The sequence below is a fragment of the Anguilla rostrata genome, chromosome 16 (assembly GCF_018555375.3).
Source record: "Anguilla rostrata isolate EN2019 chromosome 16, ASM1855537v3, whole genome shotgun sequence".
In the NCBI taxonomy this organism is placed as follows: domain Eukaryota; kingdom Metazoa; phylum Chordata; class Actinopteri; order Anguilliformes; family Anguillidae; genus Anguilla; species Anguilla rostrata.
In genome coordinates this window covers 6,774,032-6,793,725 of record NC_057948.1, presented here as the reverse complement: position 1 = coordinate 6,793,725, position 19,694 = coordinate 6,774,032, and the positions used below count along the sequence as shown (strand labels likewise).

The 19,694-nt window shown below is 44.0% G+C and overlaps 1 long non-coding RNA gene across 5 annotated transcripts in view; it reads left to right on the top strand.

Moving 5' to 3' along the window:
• The first annotated feature begins 2,045 nt into the window (after window positions 1–2,045).
• The window catches only part of LOC135242257 (uncharacterized), a 98,658-nt gene continuing 81,009 nt past the window's right edge, over window positions 2,046–19,694 (top strand). For 3 of the 5 annotated variants that reach the window (XR_010326290.1, XR_010326289.1, XR_010326286.1), the window contains exon 1: window positions 2,046–3,441. This is a non-coding gene — a long non-coding RNA (uncharacterized LOC135242257). The remainder of the gene's footprint in view (window positions 3,442–19,694) is intronic. The other 2 variants (XR_010326288.1, XR_010326287.1) reach the window with 2 other exon arrangements.

Sequence of the window (19,694 nt, the reverse complement as noted above, 5' to 3'; positions counted from 1 at the left end):
ACCTTTACCGTACTTGTAAAAACCACAATTCCCAGAAGCCTAGAGAAAACGGAGCAGGTGAGTTAGACAGGGAGGGATGGAGAACCGAAGAACAGAGAAGCTGTGTGCTAACACTGATTAATTCATAACAGAACCTGAATGCAAGCCATGAAAGGCAGGAGATATTTCACTGTGGAGACACGGCTGGTATACATCACAGAGAATTTGAGGCAATGCACAAAAGTCCTCTGCATTTATTATTTATGTGTCTCACTGTGGTTTGTTATTAATAACTCGGATATAATTATGCACAGTGAATAACTGTGTCATCATAACAATGCTTACAATTATGCTCAAGTTTTGAGAACACATTGGCTGACCAAATGGCGGCTTTCCAGAGAGTCCCAGCAGCCAGACTAAACCAGACGTCTTACAGACTTGTGCCTTATCTTTGAGCCTCTCACACTTAAATCCTGGCTGATACTCTTGTGCCCACGTCTAAAGCATACATGCTTATGTTTTTCGGCTAATCGTGACTAAGTCGTTTATAAAATGGTGGCGCGAAACTTTTCTCCGTTGTTCAGTTGGAGAGCGTGGTCCCCTAACCTAGCCCCCCGCGCAGCCCGTAACCCCCGCAAATCGTGGTCGGCCAACCTTGAGACCGATTTTTTAAACTCAAGACGAACCGTCGCTCCGCGTCTCTGGTGTCGTTAGCTAGCCGGTGAACTGGAAAGGGGTGTGAGGCGGGGGGTGTGAACGGTCTCTAGGCAGCGCAGGAAAGTTAGCTAGCGTTCACCCTGAGCTGGTGGTAAGGACATTGAGACAGATTCTTCTGCTGTTCCTTACAGGGCACACAGCTGTACACGGCACTGTGTAATTGAATGGGACTGTGAGGCCAGGCCACCAGTAGATGGCGCAGTAGAGCCAGTCACATGGTAATTTAAGCTCTGATTAATCAATTAGCGAATTAATGGATAAATCAGCTCGTCCAATAAAGCCAACAGACTGTCACAATCATATTTGTGCTGCTTGGAATAATTTGCCTTCAAAAATACAGCTGTGTGTGTACTGTGACTGCAGCCTGTCTCTTTGTGTTGTGTGTGATGAGGTCAGCAGCTTTCCTGCCCCAGAGATATTGTGTGAGCTGCGTGAACAAGCAAAATGAATGAATAAATAAATCCTCCTACACATGCTCAGTTATTTTTAGCTTAGGTCACAAGTCACACAAAGAACGAACTACTGTAGTGGAGATTTTTCCTGGCAACTTCTGATAAAAAAGTAATGCCTGCTATTGGCTGACATAACCAGTCATTTTTGCGTGTGCAGAAAATCTAACTCGCAGTCTCAGAAGATAGCAAGCTAGCTACAGCAGTGGACAGTTATGACAGCCCCTGCGCTAGCTTATTTCCCCCTCTCATCCACAGACGCAAGCGCACATGTATACGCGCTGCACGATTCGGCCACGATATATTACAGCAGGCAGTGTGTGAGGTTGTAGGCGTTCTGCTATTGGGAAAGCAGGTCAAGGTCGACATCAGAACCATGGGCAGGAATCAGCCCGGACAGTGCTCGGTTGCAGGCAGGCGGAAACATAAACAATCACCCGAAACGAACGACACTGCTGATAGCTTGTTTAGGCCGACACAACACAACACAACTTGTCAGACCAAAAAGCACCAAAAAGAGGCATAGTTGGGCCCAGTGGCTCACATTGTCGTAAGCTACAGTATATATCCAATGTGTTAGAAGGCTAATTCACATAGATTTCCCTACACACCACTGGACCTGCCGGCTAGCTAGGTAGGTAAGTGTTGCTACGGTCAGAACCTGCATAAAGTTACAATAACATCTTCCTGTTACCGCCTTGCCGCTTGTTCACTCCTCAAAATCTCAAAAGCCACAGGGGGCAATGCGCAAAGGTTAATACAGTATAGGCTAATACGCAGACATATTTCCCAGAAACCTTTACATGTCAGAAAATAAATTACATTTTCACACGCAAAAATTCTATTTGTTTTATTTAAAAATGAGGGCCCAGAGCAATGCTTTTTAATGGGGCCCAGAATTCCTTGCTGCCGAGCTGCAGTGTCTGTGGTAGGCTGTTTGCTATAACCATGCACTACACCACCTGATTTCACTACACCACTTGATTTCGCCACACCCCTTGATTTCACTGCACCAGTATATTTCTTTTTGTTTGTATCGCAACATTGTGCACATTTTATCAACATTATTTTAAATTGCGGATAAATGTAGCCTACCCTTCATTCTCCGCACCCACACTGTGACAAAATTCATGAAAAGGGTCTGCAGTGCACCAATTGTGCAATTTAAACGTCTTGACGTTCAAATTTTGTAGCCGTTGTTGAAGGCGGTGCTGAAAGCAAACGCTGCAGATAACAGAGCAGGTATCTTTTTTCCGTAGTGAGCAGCCTCTACAGTGATTAAAACTGATTTTCTTTTAATTGTCGTTTAAACTTATCGTTTAATCCCCCTAACAATACATAAAAAGAGAAGCTGTGTGTTCACCTGCCAATGGATTATTCAGATCGTGGGCGCACTTGTTAATCACAGAAAATCAATGAAAACAGAGGCCAATGTTCTGACCCGTCTACTTTCAGCGCAGCAACCGCCACTGTCAGTAGGCAAGCTCATTAGTGAAATCAGGTGGTGTAGTGCATGGTTGTTGTAGTAATTACTACGGATACTGCGGCCCGCGAGACCTGGAATTGAGTAGCGCTGGAGCTACAGGCTCGTGTAGACGTTTGCCTATCCGTCAGACAACAAGGTCCATCGAAAAAATAACGTTATAAATTGAAAGGAATAGGTTGCTTATAAGTAAGTATAAGTATGTTATCGTAACAATGAATACCAGAGTAGCCTGCTTTAGATCGAAGTCAAGACGTGTTTCAAGTAAAAATATAAGCAAAGGCAATGGAACTTTGCTTACCATTCACCTGTGTGTGCGGTCATGCTTCTGTGACGTCAGACATTGTTTCACGAGAACGGCTTATATATTCACAATCCGCACAGGAACAATTGTATTGCTTCGCATACAACTCATTTGACACATTGAACACCCGCAAGCGAGGAGAAGCACTTTCCTCATCTTATCCACACGACTTGTACAAAAGGCCTTCGCAGATGAACTGCTCCAGTTTAGCGCCTTTTGTCACAGCACAGCAGGACTCCTGCAAGTCTTTTGTAAGTTGCACTGTAGACCTATCCTTTGTCGCACTGAAGCTTTTTCTCACATGATAGGCCTATGTATCAAACCGCGAGGAAGAGTACATTTTCTCAAACGAAATGGATAAATAAAAATGGAACTGAGAACGACCACGGGACAGAAGCGCTAATCGGCTCTCTTCATTGATGGCTATCGAGCCTTGTCAGGGACTCGGGATTTGAAGGTCTGATAACCCAGTTTGGGAGGGAAAAGTCCAGGAAGAAAAACTTCTAAAGGTAAGAACAAACCATTTGCTATTTCATCTGCTTTGGTGTTATATGCGACGTTGTACAGTTTTAAAAGCAAATGCTGTACCCTGTGGTGTTGTAGTAAGCTGCAGTGCTGCATCATGTTTGGCCGATAATTTTGGCAGCTTTTTCGAGCGTGGAGGCCTGGCTCTTAGATTTGGCTTTGTTTGCGTCACCAGAAGACAATATTGGTGCTACGACATAAACATTTTCCCTCTGCGTCAGCATTCCTCTTTGAGTTCGGCTTTTGACTGCGAATTTCAGCCTAGATTCCTGTTTGATAACTGCTTATTGGTATGGTGTGACTGCCCATGGCTTGCTAGTTTTACTGGATGTTCATTACAGGTGTGCGCGCTCGCGTGTGGCAGTTGTAACATCAGTGGTAGAGGTTCTCGATAATTTAATGTGTGTGGTCAAATAGCTGTGCTACATTGGTGGGCTACTAAGTACATGGCTTATGTTACAGTTTACAAGCCAAGAAAAATTCCATTAGCCGTTCTGCGGTTATTATTTGGCATACGTAAAATATTAAAAAGAAAAACATTTACCATTTTAAAATTCCTGAATGGTATGTACTATGGAATGGAATATAATTTCTCAAAAAAGAAAACTGCTGAACTACATTTTCTTATAATGGTTTTGAAATAATTAGTGCAGTTCCCAACACACGCTTTTTCTTTTAAAATAAAATGTATGAACTTTCATTGAAAATTTAAAATGACAGCAGAAGTAATATCTGGTATTACTGTTAAATGAATGCCAAGACAATTTTTAAAGCATGCTAGGCCTACTTCCCTCAATTGATTGCAAAAAAAAAAAAAAAAAAAAAAAAAAACTGTTTACATTGAGAGAAAAAAAATAACTTTCGTTTAGCCTATTTGGCAGAGTTAAGCACAAATGCTTATTGACTCCGGGCATGTTTTTATGGAGACTTGAGGTTGGGCCTAACTCATTATATCGTCTTTTTTCATACTTAGGCCTACCGCTTTAAGTATCTTTAGAGTAGTTTTAGCTGATGCTGACTGCTATGAACTGGTCTTCCAGCTGACAAAAAGAAATTTGTTTATCTGAAAAACGTCTTGATGACCATTTTGCACAATAGAGCTTCTCTATCAAGGGGAAGTGCTGGTTGCTTTGTCTCTTGAATGCGCCATAGCTGGTGGTGCAAATGAAAATTAATAAGCCATATGCCGCTGTAATTACAGCTTAATGAATATTGAATTTTCGGTAGCTGGAACTGCGCTTGGAAGCGGCACGAGAGTTAGTCATGCTTAGTTTAGTTCTCTTTTATCCAATCATGATCTTTAAACTAGAGAGAATTTCCCAAATGCTCCCTTTTAACTTTTTCCTTTTACAAATCTCAAGTGTCGGCAGCTGTGCTTTCGAGTGATCATTACTGTACTTTGAATTTATACTTATTTATTTTTATTTTTAAAAGTTTCTCGTTTTCGGGATGTGGTTCTTGTGTGAACCATATACAAATGTTGGCTGGCCTATGTTGGCCAGAACCTTAGGGTGAAAGTGTGAGGTGCCATAATGCTTTTTAGGGGTGTTTCGATCCAAGCCTAATAACTTACCCTAATTTGCTTTTACCGGAAATATGACGCTTCACAAGTGTTAAATTTCTGTCCCCCCACAATTGCACTTCGGTACGTTCATTTTAGTGACAGCCGAACTCTGAATGAAATGGTGTTTGTGGGGGGAAATAAATGAACATTGGAATTCATGTGCAAGTGTCAGTTAAGGGGTAATGGGTCATTTAATTGAGGGGTATATATATTATTCATTACTTCGTCGTCACTCACCTTGACACCTTCCGATATCATGGTGATTGCTATTCGCTTCGGTCATAACTGCCATGAGATTTTGGCGCCAGTTACCCGGCATCATTTTCACTTGCCGCGTAGAGGGTGTGTTTCGGTCAGCGTTTCCGTGCCGATCCCCAGAGGGGCGGGGCTTCCAGTGTGGAGGCGGAGTTTGATCTGACCGTTGATAGAGGTTGCCTGCTAGGGGTGTGTTCTCTGTAAGCAAATGTGTCCCAAGGCGTTGCTAATCCTTCTCTACCAGCTGCCTACTGTCATCAGGAACACCTCATTTCACAGTGTACAAAGCAACGGTGAAAAGTAAACCCCAAAAGCCAAACGAAACCACATACACATGTATGTAAATGGACGCGCCGAGCTCTCACACACTCACACATACTTTATATACAGTACATGCACACATGCGTACTACGCCTGAGCGCGCACACACATACGCACACGCACGCGCACACACGCATACTACGTGTGAGCACACACCGACGCACACACACCAGAGTGCCGGAGCTAAAGCCTTTGAATCCACATTTTGCCGACATGGAAAACTATTTTTTTGACCAGACTGTCAAACCGCAATAACTGAGAGCATCCAAACCCGAAATGCTAAAGTGATAAGAATCGGTTTCGCGTGGGAGTAGAGTAGAGGCCAAGGTGTTCTTCGTTCGGGCCGGTCCATTCTCGGGAGATGAGTTTATGGCATATCTACAGAAACGTGTACGGAGTGTACTGCAGAAGATATAGGACTGTCCGCAGAAGACCACAGGAGTGTCAGCGTACATCCCAGTTTTATATGTTATACGTACGATACGATACGATAGTAACCAATAAGGATGCCCTCTGTGTGAAATTGGGACTGTGCTGTTGACTGTAATGGGAGGAAGAGGATGGAAAAACCCAAGGAAAAGGGGGGGGGGGGATAAGAGAAAATAGGCTTCCACCATTCTGGCTCCAAACTATAAACTGTGTGGAATTCACACTCGATCACGTAGGTGAAAAGCTGTCAAAATGGCATGCGATGATGGCATAATTCTGTTTTTTTTTTTTTTTTCTGTTAACGCCATTTTCTGCATTACGGCTGCATTAAAAATGAGCATTTAGAGTCCTGGGGACTGATCCAGAGTCAGTTTTCTGACGCCATGCGCATTATGACCTCGCTGTCAGTTGCTCTGGAGAAGTCTCTGCCCACCCCTAGGACCCCAGATCACTCAGCTGAGCAGCAGCTGTTGCCGGGGTCAAAGGGCAGCCGGTGGGGATGCTGGGATAGACTCGTTCTCTCTCGGAGGAGTGATCAGCGTCGGGCGAGCCTCCCAGACGGCTGCTTATTGCTCTTCTAGTTAGTTCTGTCTTTGTCCAAAAATTTTTGATTCGCCGAGATGTACGAAAGAACATCGTTACGTCTTGTTTCGGCTAAGCATTACATGATGTATGCGAGCGTGCGCGGAGACCGTTCCCGCAAATGAGGGCGAGGTGAGGGAGGTAAAGCCGGTCTGGCACCATGCTGCAGCCCTGGGGTGGGGGGTAGGGTGTCTGGTGCAGGGTAAATCTCCCTAACTAGGGCCATCTTGCGCCACATTGGAGTGTGGGCCAGAGACTTTTCACTGCAAACCAACAATATTCATGATTCTACAGAAGAGCTGTTTGAACAACTCGTGGTCGGATATCTTTGGATAGTGAACGAATGCACGATATGTAAATATAGTAGGCCTGTTTTAGCACGCACACGCGCGAAAACGCACACGAGAAATATAATTCGATGCGGCCTGGTAATCGTAGAAAAATCTCATCAGCACTCAGCTGTCATGACTTTGCTGACAGACAGTACTTCTTTATGTTAAATAAATGATGTTTTCCTCTTTGTGTTGAAGGATGCTTTCATCCTATTTTAAAATGAAGGATGATTTCATCCTATGCCTGTCAGTTTGAGTTTACTGTTACCGGAATGAATTTAATCCCCTTTGGAAGTAACCTGAATGCATTTCAGAGTGAGAGAAAAGCCTTTTTAAATAACGTGCGTTCAACTAATGGGAATTGCTTGTTTAAGATCATGAAGAAGCTTGCCCCGGTGATAGAGTATTAGTTGGTACAACACAGATCATTTAGTTAAAAATGGTACCCATTGTCCTGTGACAGGGGTGGGGGTGTGGGGGACTGTTACTTCTGGATTTAGTTTTGGGTGGATTTTGGATTCTCCTTCAAAGCTGCATATTGCCTCTAGCAGGCACTCACGCACACACAGCCTTATCATGACTGAAGTGTTGAACACAGGAGACCCAAATAATTCAGTGTGCATCTTCCTCATTAGTCTTGTGAGGCGGTTGTGCAAGTGATTCAGTTAGTACTTTCGCAACTGTTCAGTTCATTGTGTGAAATAATATTGATTTGGCGCACAGATGCATATTTAGCCCATACCAAGGGGGGGATATATAATCAGATTATGCTGCTGTGTTGCCTTGAATTCAAACCACTTATCTAATCAGCTTTCTAGCACACTGAAGACAACATGAGTAAGATCATTTTTAAAACAATTTTAAGCAAATCATGTTATTGATCAAAACAAAAATAAATCCAGCTGTACTCTTAGCTGTACATTGAGGTAGTTTCAATCTTACTTTGGTTAAAGTTGGAACATATCTTTGGGGATACGTTCTTACACTTTAAAAAAAAAAAAAAAAAAAAAAGGCAGAGCAAGATTATTTCCCCTTTCAACCCTTGCAAAAAATTGTTTAATAACAAGACCAGGTCAAAACCTAGTATATGGCTGGACCGGCCGACCAATGGTGTAACTTCATCACTCTGTCACAGACATTCGCGTTTGTAGGCCTGGCCTTGCTGTTGCGGTCCAGCCAAAAAATAAAATTTTTAAATATTTATTTATTTGCATGCAGTGTATATGCCACAGTACGGTATTGCCAAAGCAATCATTTCATATAGCCTATAAAGATTATAATCAACTGTTACAACATCGGCTACAAATAATGCCTACTTTTAATTTATTTTCAGTGCGAGGAATACATTAGAATGAAACTGCAGGGTAAGTTGGTTTCAGAACCAGCTGACTGTGGGTGCTCTTCCCAGATGAACTCTTGGGTTTGAAGTGCCTTAAACTGCAAAGCATCATGGGTACTTGCTTTCAGATACATCTGGTGTTTTAGTGCTCTTTTTATGGGCCATTTATTGCTAGAGGAAACCTACATAATTCTGCCCTGTGTGCACTTGTTGGTGCTTTTCTCCGTCTTTTAATGCATTTCCACAGAATTCTGCATGCAGGGTTTCTCTTTGATGCTTGTCTGGTGTAGTTTTGCTGAGTGGACCGTACGCTTCTCAGCCATACAGTGCAGTAGGCAATGCAACGCTGTTAAAGAAATTCGGACAAGATTTTAATGGGAATGTCTATTTTCTAGAATGTTATTTTGATAGCAACGAAAGCTTAAAGTGCTTAGTCTTGTAATGGATTCACAGCCAGACCAAAGTTCCTCCTAGGCACTGGTTTTCAGTCCAAGGTTAATCACAATTATTACCTCCGCCTAAACGGTGTGGACAGTGTTTTTTTTTTTTGCCCCATCCTGTCTGTCCACTTAGGGGGGAATTCCATGAAGCAGGATTACAGGGTTGGTTGGACAACTGCGCAGAGTAAAACCTGGAACAGCTCTTTTTGCTCCAGTCCATGTTCCAGATTTGGGAGGGTTCCGGGTTTTACTCCGTGCAGTTATCCAGCTAACACTGTAATCCTGCTTCATGGAATACCCCCCAAGTCTGCCTCTAGGCAGAATATCTTGGAAAGTTATGCACGGATTTGCATGAAACTTTGTGAAAAGCTGGTGTCGTAGGGTAAAACGTGCCTCATGGTCAAGGGAGGTTGTAGGAGGGCTCAGGCAGCAGGAATTCAGTAGAACTGACATAATTCAGATATATTTTTTACAGCGAAGTAAGGACTTTGGCAAAACGGAACAAACAAAAAAAGAAAATAATACATATTTACAAAGTGTTCAGATTTGACTGACTGTTTTGTGTGGATGAGCTCTCATCAGCTGACCAAAATGAACCTAGTCTCGTGACGCGTTGCCATAGAGACGTTTTGCTTCACAAGACGTGACTTTTATAAACGTGGGCAACGCTAGAGCACTAGGAAAGGCAGACGTGACGTCATTCACAAATCGGTGAAAGGTGATTTTTTTCTGTTGCTCGACAACAAGAATGGAGGTTGCGAGAAGTCGCCAAATTTGTCGCTAGTCGCTAGATAAGATTTTTAGTCGCTAGGGAAGGTCAAAAAGTCGCTAAATCTAGCGACAAAGTCGCTAAATTGGTAACACTGCGCGTGCTTTCGCGCGGGGTTTGCGAGTGGGAAACCAGATACGGAGATGAATCGACAAACGGAGTTGAGCGTGCGTAATGAATGAAAAGCAGTTCACATTTAAGCAGCGTTTATACAGTTCTCTCAGCAGATCCTCACCATGCGAATTAAATGTGCACTTATTAATTCACGCAACAATCATGAGAGAGAAGTTGAGTACAGTGAATTATGAGAGTTCGTGAAAGTTTATTTTTAAGGTGGGAAATGGCGGGAGTGAAAAGTGCGTAAATGGCAGGTTTGAGGGTTTCACGCTCGTGATCACGCGCGCTTGGTCACTGGGTCTGGAAGAACTGTTTAGGTTTTTGTAGCCTACTGATTGCCCTGAGGTGGGTGTGGCTTCTCACAAAAAAAAACCTCTTACTTCCAAACAGATGGCAAACCTTAGTAATTGAATTTTGCCTCTTCTCTTGGAAATGATACGTTATGTTGGCACTGGGGAACAGAATAGGCTTTCTCGCTTTTGCGGGTTAAGTGAAATTGAAAATGAACTGTTTTGTATTGCCCTCTGTATCATGGTCTGAAAGAGCATTTGTTTAAAAAGATCAACGGTGAAAATTCTGATTATTTTTTGATGGAAGACTCTGAAATAATGAAAAGACTGTGAGAAGGAAACATTAGCCATTTTTATTTTCTAGATAAAGCATGAACACTATGAAAGCATATATTGTATAGGTAACTGTGGGGTCCTATGTTAGTTGTTTGTATTATTATGCTATGTCACCATGAAGCTGTGTGTTTTATGTGTTATAATCTGGTGTTGTGTAGCTAATCCCTTTCCTGTGGTCAGGGCTTTTTTTCTTTCTTTTTTTGGAAGATCATGATTTGTCTTAAAAAAAAAAAAAAAAAAAAAAAACTGCCAGGGCCCACTTGACAGTGCTTCTCCAGCAGATCCAGATGCTGCTGTAGCTCCTGTACAGAGGATGCGGGCAGCACTAGGTCATCTGCGCAGAGCAGGCGTTTTAACTCTGGTGTTGTTTAGGGCGAGGCCAGGGGCTGCAGATCGTTCCAGAGCATTCAAGCTTTTTTACAGCAATGTTAATCTACACCCCCCCCCCCCCCCCACTAGTTAGCCTACTGACTTTGGATTGTGGGAAGAAGCAGGAATAACCCGATGAAACCCATACAGACACAGGGAATGTGCAAACTCCACACATCAAGGTCCTAGCCTGGTTGCTGTGAGCCGACAGTGCTGTCCACTGCAACACCTTTGTGTGTGTGTGTGTGTGTGTGTGTGTGTGTGTGTGTGTGTGTGTGTGTGTAAAATTATGATATTTGTATTAATTTGAACAATATGGCACTTAAACTGCAGCCCTGCCTCACTCCACACCCTTGAGTGAAGTACTCTGCTCTTTTTTTTAACCAAGCTTGACTTTTTGCTCTTACTATCGAAATGGCTTACAGATTTTATGTCCAAATGCTTTATCCGCTCCACTACCCGCAGTTGCATACTTTCTTGCCAAATGAAATCCTATCCTGATTTTGTCGGAAGAAACATTGACTTGTAGTCAAGGCGCTGTGTTCCGTGAGGAAGGCCTGTATTTTGACGTTCACAATGCAGCAGAAGGCCTTCTTCAGGTTGCTGTCGATAGTTATTGGGCTCATGTTTTTGTTCCACTCTTCTATATTGGGGATATAAGCCCCTGACTCCCCATATAAGGGAAACTGCACAGCTTCTACAACAAGATCGAGCGTTTTAAGAAAGGGGGTGGGGCGGGGGGCTCAGGAGGGTTGTGTTTTCAGCATTTCCACCCTTGTGCGGTCAGGGTCACAAGCTTTCCTGGTTTTGAGGTTTGGGAGTCTGATGGTTCTTTTGGATTCCAAGAGCCATCCGTATCTAATGGTTCATTTGGAGCCAGCCATTTTGTGTGGCAGCGTTTGGGGTTTGTTTTCTGGCTTGGATCGTTCCGTCATTCCCAGAGCGCGTTTCAGTTAAATGGTTCTTTGATTTGCTCATAGATTGATTGTAATGTCTCATATCAGAATATTTTTTAAATCGGTTTTTTCTGGTTGGCGGTATTCATTTTTTTTTTGATCAGATAATCGTTTTACTTTCCTCCTTGCCTTTTTGTGTTCTCCGTCAAACAATTTTTTAATTTTGAGGTTTTCATTCGTGGTTTCATATTTAATTAAAAAATTCGTTACGATAGCCGATTTGCAATAGACTTCATGAATCAGTTTAAATGCTGGGGTTCTCCACCATTTAATGTGGTTGGAATTATTTTTCCATGGATGCATTAATATGGTTATTGATTTGTGCATAACTGCTGCCATTATTAAATTCTGACTCACAATGATTGGAGTCCATTTGTCTGACTGATTTATTTTGAATGACTTGCTGGGCTGTGACAGTGTGCGTTTGCTTAATTCTTTTTTTAAGCACACGTTTGTCTGTCATCGGTAATGATAATGGTGTCTGGTGGCGTGACAGTGAATGCTCTAAAGGAAGAGTGGTCCGTGTCAGTAATGGCATAGTCTAGTCCCAAGAGCTGAGCAGTAAATGAAGGGTATTGGGTGTCACCTCTGATCCTACCATTAAGCATATAAGGCTCGAAAGAGGTGCACTAACTCTGGTTTCGAAGACTTCTGTACACGTGGCGATAAGTATAGCTGCATTTACATGACTTTTCATAAGCTGCAAATGCTCAGTGGAAATATTATACACAGCAGCCATGCTTGTTTTCGTCCGGGATCTTCGACTTCCACCTGACACGTGCGGTTTTTCAAGAAGCCAAATGAAATTGGGATTAAAACCTGTGCATGCGCAAAAAAAAAATCTAAAGTTTGATCACAAATCCAGGCACGCAGCGGGTTGTATCGATGAGTTTCTTTGAACCATTCCGCTTTTTCCACTTATGTACCCCGGGGTCAAAGGGAAAAACACCCAAATCATCAAAGAAAGACACAATCACGACAGCAGCGACCTCGGCGACACTGCTTGCGTCATCGCCGCAAGCCAATCAAACCGGGTTGACCTTTGACCTTAGCACAGCCGGCTGCTGACTCACAGGTGGCCAGTTGCCTTTACCTGCCGTTCACTTTTGAACGGTGCTCCGAAGATCTTTCTTCAGCGCCCACCTTGTTTTCCAAACTCGCTTTTAATGACGAGCGTTACAAAATGGCGGAAAAAGTTTTAAGGCTCACAAAACGCCATTTCGGCTCAGCGGTCGCTCACGGCGCCAGCAGAACGGCTGAAACTGTGCGGCATCGGGGCAATCGCGCCGTGTCTTTATCGAACCCTCGCCCGCTCCCTGTCAGTGGCGTAAACGGCCCGCTCTCCTTTGGGGGGGGGGTCTGATAAGGGGCGCACACTTCCGTAAAAACCACCCTGCGGCTCGTTAAGCCCTCCTTCGTGTCGAATGGCCCCCCGGAGTCCCACCGGAGTCCCAGAGGTATCTGGCCCATTTGTGCTGGAGTGACATCAGCAACATCCCCCCATTGCCTGAGGGATCAGTGAGTCTTTGTGCCCGCGTGACACCGCGTTTCAGTTTACCAGCCATAATGTCCTGAACACTAACGCTGTCCAGAAAGCCTGGATTTGTGGTTTTAGATCCTAGGTTAGGGGAGTATATCTTTATCTCTCTCTCTCTGTCTCTCCTTTTTCTGTCTGTCTCTCTCTACCTACCACCTACACACACACACACTCACTCATACACACACCCACACACGCTCATACACTCTCACACACACTCTCACACACACACACAATCACACTTGTCAATCTTGGATAACGCTTAGGCTAATGCAACTGACAAGGCTCCGAACCTTAAAGTCATAACCAGTGCTGGTCACAGATGCATCCGGTGACACGCGCTGCTTTACCCAATCAGCTTCCCTCTAGCTCAGTCGTAACCAACCCTGTTCCTGGAGATGTACCGTCCTGTAGGTTTTCATTGGAACCCTACTTTGGCACACCTGACTCTACTAATAAGCAGCTCTCTAGCTCCAGTTGCAGATGTCTAGCTGTTGAATGAGTTGTTTTCTGTTAGGGTTGGAGTGAAAACCTACTGGACGGTAGATCTCCAGGAACAGGGTTGGTTACCGCTGGGCCAGCCCTATGGCAGACATGCTTCCATGAGCTACATGAAGACGTTTAGAATTCACCATGTTGCGAGCCTACAGGTTGTAACCTCTGGGTGGTGACCCAAGGCACTTTACTAGGCCCAGTGATTAGGCAATGGGCTATAGCTGCTGCACTGCGAGCGAGTGGGGCTAGCGCTGTCCATGGTCCTGTAGCTGTTCTATAGCTGATACCCTGCATGTGAGGGCCTAGTGCTGTCCATGGTGCTGAAGGAAGGTCTCCTTCGGCTGCTATCCTGTGAGTGAATGGGACTGATGCTGTCCATGGTCCTGTAGGTATCCCAGGATAGTGTAAGGGGTGCTGAGCAGAAAGCAAACCATTGCCCTTCCTACCACCACACCTAAAAATTGTTTTTAAAAAATGCATATATTTTCTCAGCACACACATTTGTTAATTTAAAACCCAGTTTTTGGTCAACTCAAGTCGCCTACTTTTTATGATGAAATGTTAAACTGAAGAATAACATTCTGCGATTTCTGACCTTCTTAACCTGTGAAAATAGAGGGCCAGGTACAAGAATTCGCTTGGGGAATTCACGGATTAAGCCTTCATTATTAATTCTTCGCTCTCAATTAATTTAAAACATTGAATTTCTCAGCCGTTAATTTGAGTGATTGATGAGATGTTATCTTCTGGTTTGCGGATACAATTTTTATATTTTTATATTAGGAGTGTGCACGTAATTTCTGTCACGGAAAATTCTTCATTCAACCATCCAGGAATACACTCTGGACGGGTAATCAGTCTTATCGCAGGGCACACAGACCATTCACTCACACACTCATACCTACGGGCAATTTAGAGTCTCCAATTAGCCTACCTGCACCTTTGGACTGTGGGAGGCACGCGGACACGGGGGAGAGCATGCAACCTCCACACTGGAAGGCCCAGACTGGATTCAAACCATGGGCCCTCTTGCTGAGAGGCAACAGTGCTACCCAGTGCACCACCGTGCCGCCCCTTGCATATTCTTCAGTTAATCAATTTAATTTTGGGAGGACGATAAGGTTGGATAATTTTATTTTGGAGAAAAGTCCATGTGGGATGCTCCGTTTTTATTTTGAGCCGGTAATTCGTTTTCCTTAATCTAGTTAGAGTAAGAAAATTGACACAATTTCCTGTGTGACTCAAGTAAAAGTTTTTAAGTGACATTTAATCGGTTTCATATTTGCACAGTACTCCAGTTTTGGAAGTTTGTTTCACGCTCGTATTCTTTGCAGTTTCAATTAAGTTGGCACACAGCTGGGGACAGTCTTATCTTAGCATATTGGTAATTAAGCCGTTGTTTAGCCAGGCGCCCCGTGACAACTCTGCTAAACCCATTGCTTTGCTATAGGACCTGTAAGATGAGGATTGCTACTGGTGGGTTTCCACCGTTACATCACAAAGCTTTTACGGTGATGTCACTCGCGTAATCCCTTCTCCGTGGAAACGGGACACATTCTTTTTTGACCTAGTTTCGCAGGCAATCACCTCTGACCTTTACTTTAAGAACCTATAGCATATCAAATCTATCAGTTTGCGCCACCTGTCGGTCAAGTGGAATTATGAGATCGAAATCATGTGTGTGTGTGTACTGCAGCCTGTGTGGCCTGCTCTGGTTTCGAGCCATATCCTCACTTTGGTGGGGGTTAAGGGTTGGGGCGGGGGCGGGGGAGGGTCGTTCCTAAGTGTGTACCAGCAGCCTAGTAGCCTGTAGCATTTTGATTTGTTCGCGTGAGTTTGTGGTCGAGAGGCCATTGCAGCTGCACCAAGCTTTGACAAAGATTTTTAACCAAAAGTTTAGCGCTTGAATAAACGCTTGTGAAATTTGCAGTGGAGAAAATATTTGGATGTCCTTATTGAATGTAGCTGGGTCTAGCAGGAAATGCCATAAAAAAAAATTTCCCTATCCGTTTTATGTGAACGGCCAGTGACTTTTTTTTTTTTTTTTTTTGTTTTGTTTTTTTTTTGTTCAAAATTTACAGAATGTGTGGAGCATTAACCAACGAAAAAAAACGAAAATCCGAGCGTCTGTCTGCGCTTTTACTGCACCGGCTATTCCTCTTGAGCGCGGTCACTTTGCCCTCCTCCTTCGCCGCAGAGCCTAATGAAGGCGGTGTTAATGTCAATAACTCTGCGATCGAGAGGGTTTTTCTTCCTCGGTGCATTACATTTACATTACATTACAGGCATTTAGCAGACACTCTTATCCAGAGCGACTTACATAACTTTTTTACATAGCATTTTTACATTGTATCCATTTATACAGCTGGATATATACGGAAGCAATTTCGGTTAAGTACCTTGCTCAAGGGTACAACGGCAGTGTCCTTACCCGGGAATCGAACCTGCGACCTTTCGGTTACAAGTCTAGTTCCTTGTTGCTACACTCCGTCCTCGGTGCACTGCTACAAAACGATGCTTTAGCTTCTCGCTGACCTCATTTGACCATGTTATCGATGGCCTCTGGTTTGCAAACCCGCTACGACCCGTTCGAATTTAACAGCCATTTAACAGGCATAGCTTTCAGCGTTCTGTGGTGTGATGCGAACACTCCTCTGTCTTCTTTGTCTTAGTATAGTTTTCTGGTGTCAGTGAATTTGTTCTAACCCCCCTAAGGACCGGGTAATTCATTTTTTTTTCCCCCTCTAGGGGGACAGGAGTTTCAGATGTTAACCTGGAGAAGCTCATATTGTACTATGCTGAAGTCTACAGTGCAGAGCACGTTCCTCAATGTCCCTGGTAAAATGCATTAGCTTTTTTTCCCCGCGGGTCTCAGAAGGAGACTCTCCCTTTCCTGTTTCTTAGGCATCTCATTACCTTTTCCCCCCATGGTTTTCTCATACTCGACAGTGTTCAGTACTTGCCTAATGTAACTGTGCATTCTCAACACTTTGAAAACTGGGTTTTTTGTAATTATTTTTTTTCCTCCAAAATTCTAAGCAAGTATTTCAGAACTCACTGCTTTCAGTTACGAGTAGTGATTGTGACATCAGCATTAGAATGTTCAGTTTGCTCTTAACTGAACATTCTAACGCTGATGTCACATACTATGTAATTAAGCATGAAGTTCTAGAACACCTTAGAATTTAACTCCCAAGCTACTCTTCAAAGAGTTAAGGTGTGAGGTCAAAAATATGTGATTAGAATGCTCTTTGACCTCACACCTTAACTCTTTGAAGAGTAGTTTTTTGGGATGTTTTTTTCAAAATTCTAAGCCAGTGTTCTAGAACTTCACTGCTTTCAATTACCAGCAGTGATTGTGACATCAGCGTTAGAATGTTCAGTTAAGAGCATTCTAATCATACATCTGTGATCTCGCAAAGGATAAAGGGTTAATGGTGAGTCACTGTTTCTCACCGTGTCTAGACGCACTGTTATCTGAGGTAATAATTGTTCCTTGGCCCAGGAACACGCTGGAAAGGGAACACGCACATCACACGTCTGGTCTTCCATCGCCCTAAACTGATTAAAGAAAACACGGAAAGTTTTGTGTTGGCAAGATGTTTACGATTCAAGTGTTTTTAAAATGAGTTTGGGCCTCTATCTTCCTTTTGGGTTTCCAGTTTCAATAAACCGATGGAAGAATCTTTGCATATTATGCATATTTATGGGGTGCATATTTATGAATTGTTTTCTCCAAGGATGACATGAAAATGAAATGACTTGTTCTTCAGCATTTTTTACATGCATTTTAGCTGCTTATCGAAATATCTTCTGTTCTCTTGCTCCAGAAGGGAATAAGGGACATGCCTGCGGTGATGTAACAATGCAGTTTATATCAGTTGATGTGTAACTAGTATTTCAGAGCATATTTATGCGAATAAACACTTCTCTGTGCACGGCGTACTGATCTGCTCCTGGAGGGGGGGTGGAGGTTGCCATGTATTGTTTCATTTGCCGTGATGCATGGTCTACAACCTCCCCAGACATTCCCATGTCACCCCCCTGCTCACTGACCTCCACTGGCTGCCTGTTATGGCTCGCATCAAATTTAAGTCCTTGGTGCTTGCATACCAGGCAGCTAAGGGGTCAGCACCAGGGTACATTCAGAGGATCATCAGACCCTACACACCAGCCAGACCTCTCCGTTCTGCCACCTCTGGACGCTTGGCACCTCCCCCTCTTCGCGTCTGCACTTCCCGCTCCCGTCTGCTGTCTGTCCTGGCCCCTCGCTGGTGGAATGACCTCCCCGTGATGGTCAGAACAGCAGAGAATCTCACCACTTTCAAACGCAGACTGAAGACTCATCTCTTCAGGCTGCACCTCTCCCCACCCCTCCCTAGCCTATAGTTCAGCTCACTGTACCTAGCTAGGATAATTTGATTATGTTAGTGTATCTGGCAGGATTGTTTTTGTATGATTAGGTGTGATTCCAGTGCTAGTTTGTACTTGGTAGGATTCTTGCTTGCTGAACAAGCTTACTCTACAGGGTTGGAGTCCTGATCGATGTGGTCACTTCTGGCACTACGATCCTTACTTCACTCTAGTGTTTCTTTTGCGCCTCTACATCATGAAACCTATGCACTTGTTGTACGTCGCTCTGGATAAGAGCGTCTGCTAAATGCCTATAATGTAATATAATGTAATGTAATGAGAGCGTGACCAAAGAGCCTAAGAGGGTGTACTGCACCGACGAATGTAAACCATTCTGCTGAAAAGGGGAAGATAAAATACCCGCCCAGTATCACTAAAAATAGCCCCAATTATGACAAGCCACTCAATACCATAACCCCCCACGCAATAATGGGAAAAGTAACCCAGTTGGGAGGTAATCTACCCAATCTGGCAACGCTGGTCCCCATATCACCGCTGGGGGAGTCATCGATGATGCATTCTTCCCTCCTGATGGGAGGAGACGGCGACTGCAGGACTGGGGAGGGGGGGTGCTGGGGGGGGCTGAGGGGCTGCTGGGGAGGGTGGGCCAGACCCTCGGAGGCCTCGGAAGGAGGCCGTTTTTAAAATCCGTTTCCGGGTCGACCGCAGTATCCGCGGGCGCGAACGGGAAAACAGCGGATCGGCACGCCGTACCCCGTAATCCCTCCGCCGAATTCCCGCGTGGCGGTAAATTATCCCCTTATCGCGCGCGTTCAGGACTTCGCATCTGCAGATTAGAGGCCATTTTTAGCAGCGGTTAACAGTAAGAGCTACAGGAAAGGGGAGACCTGATCTGATACTCGGCCGGATGGGATATAGGAGCACCGTGTAGCCTGGAGTTAGATATGGGGTAAATCCCCCCCCGTATACTGAGCTGAGGCGCGGGCATTAGTGTGATCTCTCTTGTCAGGGGGGAGATTTGTAGCCTGCGTGTTGTGGAGCCATGCTAGCCGTTGTTGCGCGTCGGGATGTTTTGTGTTCTGTTGGCACGCCAGGGCTCGTGCTTATAGGCGTTGGGAGCGCTGATCTAGGATCTGGTTTGCCGTCCATGCGTCCTAACCGTATGCATCGCGAGCTAGAACGCAACGCTGATCCTAGATCAGTAGTCGTTTTCTCGTGAATGCAGGGACTCTCAGAGCTGCGGGGACTTTGGATGCTTTTCAGAAATGACGTCCCCTTTCGAGAGCGACAGTCAAAATGGCGGAAAGGCGTAACGGTAAAAGAGGAGTAGTAAACTCACACCTGAAATAAGGTGCTCATTAAAGGTCCATTAAAAAAAGTTTAATCTCACACTTCTCTGCATGCAAATTTTAAATCATCTCCGGGTGTAGCAATGGTATATGACTAAAGTTGGAAGCCTAAAACAAACCTATAAGCAATCATCCAATTATCCAACAATTAAGTTGCAACTCATTTTTAACCTCAAACATCGTATTGTAATATACGTTACAATATTACATGAATACCACACGTGCCAGCTCACAATACACAGGACCATGTCATCCACAGAAAAAACATTTTTATGGAAATTCTCTGGAAATTAGATTATGATAAACCATAATCCAAGTAAACAGTGGGGAAAAAAAAATCTAGTTAAGACCCAAGTTTATCAAATCATACACTGCATTACAAA